Genomic DNA, 5,193 nt, shown 5'->3' with positions numbered 1-5,193 from the left:
AGATTGTTTGGTTCTCCTGCTTTGTATGGACATCATTGTACTCAACAGTCCCTTTGACCTACTTTGTGGTCATTAGTTGGACATAAATATAATTATCTTATCTTATCTTCTTCCCTCTCTCCCCTTGCACACACACACACACACACACACACACACACACACACACACACACACACACATATATATAGATATATATATATATATACTTCCCTCCATCTCTCCTTATTTGTCTCTCTATCTCATCCCCCTAAACACATCTCTCTCTCTCTCTCTCTCTCTCTCTCTCTCTCTCATTAGAGGAGATTTCAGCCTAAAATCTCCCATGTACATAATATATAAACCTTTCAAAATCCTTTAAATTTAAAAAGAGGTACATGTAAATATTTTGGAGGGAAAATAACAAAATACTTTTAAATCCACTTGATAGCCTACATGCAAATCTGTTTGCCACATGAAAAGAAGAAATACAAGGAACCTGAAGGAGTTTGCAATCCATCATATTTGGATTGTGTGAAGATTGGGGAAGGGTACATTCAAATTATTTTTTAAAATATGGAGGAATTTTGTTGCTCATTATGGGAGGTAATGCGAATCAAGTGAATTAAGCTGAGAGGTGGTGAGATGGGGATCAGTTGGTAAATATTGAATGCCTTCACATGTATATATTCAGTCAACCATGGAGAGCAAGCAACAAAGTTGGAGTTGCCAAATTGCCAAAATTAATTCATTGAACTCTTGAGGGTTAGGGATCTGATATTTATCCTTGTTGAAGGCTTCTTAAGGCAACACTCTTCAGCTCCATAGCCATCATGCAGAGCCTCCAACAATTGTAGGTTTGGGCTTTTGGCCATTCCAATTTGGAATTCTATTTTAGTATTATAATTTCTTGTCAATGGTTTAAGTTATACCTTTGGCTTTGTGGTCTTCTATATTTTCATTCCTTCTCTAGATTTAATTTCCCTGAGAGACTTATTTTTCCTCTAGGCTAATTTCTCACTCCCTTTCTGTCCTCTCACTCTTGTCCTCTCGAAATTTGCTTAGCTTTCCTCTTTCTCTTTGGTTTCACCTATTAACTCCTATTTCCTCCTTTGTTCTAGACCTCTACTTCTACTCCCTAGATGCTCCTCAACTTTCCTAGAGAACAACCCTCTAAAATGAAAATACACAAAAGCAACACTTATCATTTTTTTTTTAATGTTTTTGAATATAGTATTGGGTTTTTATGCTATAAATTATTCCAATTTTAGTTATCAAACTCTTTAGTGAGCCATCAAAATATTGTGAACTTATATTTATTAATTTAATTTCCAAAAAGAAAATATATATACACTCTCTTAAAAGTAACATAAATATCATAATCTCCCCCATACACATATATTCTTGAAAAGCATATAATAACCAAAAAAGAAAAAGAAAAGACGAATAAGGATTGGTCTGAGGATAAAGCTAGCCGTCCATGATTGGTATCGCCGTGTTCAATTGACTAGCAATTATGAAAGTGACAATTGACTATACCATATCCAGTGGGGCGATTCTTATTTCCAACTCCGGGGAAATAACGCTCGTTCTCTCTCTCCACAGCATGTGGACAAATAGATGCATCGTGGAGAGACAGGGGAAATAACGCTCGTTCTCTCTCTCCACAGCATGTGGACAAATAGATGCATCGTGGAGAGACAGGAGGCGAGCGCTATTTCCCTCGCTTGTCAGCCCTATAGCATTCGCCTATCCAGCAGTGCAAGTTGAATAGACAGCATTCGGTTGACTAGCAATTATGAACAGGTGACAATTGACTATACCATATCGAGTAGTTCAAGTTGAATAGACAGCATTGAAATGCCGAACCACGTTATATTGGACTTGAGAATTGAAATGGCAAATCAAATTATGAACAGGTGACAATTGACTATACCATATCGAGTAGTTCAAGTTGAATAGACAGCATTGAAATGCCGAACCACGTTATATTGGACTTGAGAATTAAAATGGCAAATCGCAATCATAACACATTATAATGGACTATATTGTATCAAAATTCAAAGCCAAATCGCAGACGTACGTCATAATGGGCTTCTAAATTCAAAGCCAAATCACAATCATGAACCATTCAAGGGTTGGACCAGACTCATGAACACGTTATAATGGGCTTGAGATCATGGTGTACTGGCAGCAAGGCAGCTCATGTATCATTGATTTTAGAATGGGAAGTGAAAAGAGTATGACAGAGCGACTCCCATGGATTCTCTACTGTTTTCTCTTCCTGTTTGTGATGCTGTTTCAGATAAAGTCTGGTGATGCGGAAGACGCAGCTTCCGACAGAATAGTGGTGGGCTCTTCTCTCACTGGTAATCAGACCAGGATTTCTAAAGGCGGTATCTTTAAATTTGGATTTTTCAATCTCAACCACAACAATGTTGAAAAATGGTATGTAGGAATTTGGTATGCCCAGACTTCACAGCAGACAGTCGTTTGGGTGGCCAACGTGCAGCAACCGCTGGAGAACTCGTCCAGCGTTCTTAATCTCACAGAGGACGGGAGTCTCCTTTTGTCTTATGGAAGATCCACTATTTGGTCTTCCAAGGGAAACGGGAATAAGCCTTCTTCTGCTGTGATAACGGATTCTGGTAACTTGGTTGTTGTGAGTGCCAAGAATAACACTCAAATCATTTGGCAGAGCATTGACTATCCGCAAAATACATGGTTGCCAGGCATGAAGGTTAGCAATAGCCAGAGGCTGTCAGCGTGGAGGAGCCCCTGGGACCCGAGTCCTGGACCCTTCACCCTGTTGTTGGATCCAAATGGAGCCGTCCAGTTCGTGTTGATGTGGAATAATGACACCACATATTGGCACAGCGGTCTTTGGAACGGCCTATATTTCAGCAATAATCCCGAAGCCTCCCAACACAGGTACGGTTTTAAATATTTCAGAAACGGTTCGTCCATGTATTTTACTTCAACTCTACTGCAGGCGGGAATCCGTTTCTTTATGGATAAGTCAGGACAAATTCGAGCGGACGCATTGGTGGAAAATAAAAAATGGATGATGATCTGGCAACGGCCCCTCACTCAATGCGAGGTTTATGCCATATGCGGGCCTTATGGATCGTGCAATAATAACAATGTTCAGTCCTGCAACTGCGTGCCGGGTTTTATCCCCAGGGACAGCCAAGAATGGAAATCTCAGCAATGGTCAAGCGGCTGCGTTCGGAAGACGCCGCTGCGATGCAGTCATGCGAGAAACCAGAGCAGCACGGACGGGTTTGTAGAAATAAGTGGCACATCTGTGCCCTCTCACGGGGTTGAATACAAAGGCCAAAACCGGTGCCAGGAAGCCTGTCTCAGCAATTGCTCCTGCACTGCATACGCTTACGTTAACGGCACTTCGCAGAGGTGTGTAATGTGGTTCCGTGAATTACTAAATTTGTACGATACTTCCAACGGGATCTCTGTGTTTCTGCGGTTAGATGCCGCTGATGTGCCTCATTCCGTCAATTCCAACAAGAAGACCAAACTCGCAGGCGTGGTGGGCGGTGTCGTAGGAGGGGTGCTTGCTATTTTGGCTTTTGCGTTGTTGTTTATCTGGTGTTGGAAGCGATCGATTTTGTTTTCCACAGAATACGTCCCCGCCGGGCTAACTTTATTCACTTACAGAGAGCTGCAGAATGCAACGAAGAATTTTTCTGAGCGTCTGGGAGGTGGGGGTTTCGGCTCCGTCTTCAAAGGGACTTTAGCAGATGGCTCTCTGGTGGCAGTTAAGAAGTTGGAGAGTGTGAGCCAAGGAGAGAAGCAGTTTTGCATGGAGGTGAGTACCATCGGAGTTGCCCATCATGTGAATTTGGTTAGGCTGCTGGGGTTTTGTATAGAGGGCTCCCAAAGACTGTTGGTGTACGAATACATGCCTAATGGCTGCCTCAGCTCCTTCCTATTCAAGAAATCCCAGAGAAATCATGAACAGCACAAGTGGAAAACGCGTTTCAGCATCGCGGTCGGAACTGCCCGGGGAATTGTTTACCTGCACGAGAAGTGCAAGGACCGCATTATTCACTGCGACATCAAGCCCGAAAATATCCTCCTGGATTCCAATTTCTGCCCGAAGGTGGCCGATTTTGGAATGGCGAAGCTCCTGGGCAGAGAGTATAGTAAGGTCTTGACGACCATGAGAGGAACGAGAGGGTACTTGGCCCCCGAGTGGCTCTCAGGTCTGCCGATCACTGTGAAAGCCGACGTCTACAGCTTCGGCATAACGTTGCTTGAAATAATTGCGGGGCAGAGAAACATGGACAAGGTCTCTGAATCCTCCGAGCTGTATTTTCCAGCTTGGGCTGCAACTCACATCAGCAGAGGAAACGCCATGGAAGTGCTCGACAAGGAATTGTTGAATGATGCAGACCTGGAAGAAGTGAAGAGGGCTGCCATAGTGGCAGGATGGTGTATCCAGGACGACGAAGACGCGAGGCCGTCGATGAGTAAAGTGTTGCAGATATTGGAAGGTATTGTTGACGTACCCCCGCTTCCCCCGATTCCCCACTCTCTCGATACCTGCGATGACAGTCCAGGCGTTTTCTTTTGGGATGAAGATACTTCTGCATATGCACGCAACGACACTGGTACTCCCTCCACTCCACTGTAGCATCTCCTCGATAATAGTTTTTACATAAAGAGGCGTCTCCCTTGTTAAAATAAGCTAAGTACTCCTGACTAGTTGGTTAAAATTAGAGAGTAAATAAATTTGAGTGTCGACTCAGTTTAAGTGATATAGATAAGTTGTTAAGTGGAAATATATACATATTTTTTATTGGGTTCATTGTAATTATCCGGTTTTATGTGATAAATAAGGAGTGGTAATTTTTGTGTTTTGTGTATGAAATTTGTGTTTTGGTGTTTATGTTTTTTCAATAAATTGGTATCAAATAAAGTTATAAACAATTGAGGAGATGTTAAAATAACTTAATTGCCTCTAAAGAGTTGACTAAAATTAAAGAATCAATTAATTGAGGGTTGAGTGTTGAAGAGTTGAGTCAAGTCAAAGCGAAGTTACAAAGACCTAGAGATGTTAAAATAAACTAATTATTTATACTTGAAGAGTTGACTAAAATTAAAGAATTAGTTAACTAAGTGTTGAGTGTTGAAGCATTGAGTCAAGTCCATTTAACTCATAGTCTAATTAAGTGTGTGGTTGCATGTCAAGATATT

At 41.8% G+C, this 5,193-nt stretch overlaps 1 pseudogene; it reads left to right on the top strand.

Annotated features, from left to right (window-relative positions):
• The first annotated feature begins 2,123 nt into the window (after positions 1 to 2,123).
• Positions 2,124 to 4,852, top strand: LOC149233776 (G-type lectin S-receptor-like serine/threonine-protein kinase At2g19130 pseudogene; annotated as a pseudogene).
• The last annotated feature ends 341 nt before the right edge of the window (positions 4,853 to 5,193 follow it).

Source organism: Pinus tabuliformis, chromosome J (genome assembly GCF_031772625.1).
Source record: "Pinus tabuliformis cultivar Carrire ecotype Pingquan chromosome J, CPIR1, whole genome shotgun sequence".
NCBI classification, from domain to species: Eukaryota; Viridiplantae; Streptophyta; class Pinopsida; order Pinales; family Pinaceae; genus Pinus; species Pinus tabuliformis.
This window is presented reverse-complemented; position numbering and strand designations above follow the sequence as displayed.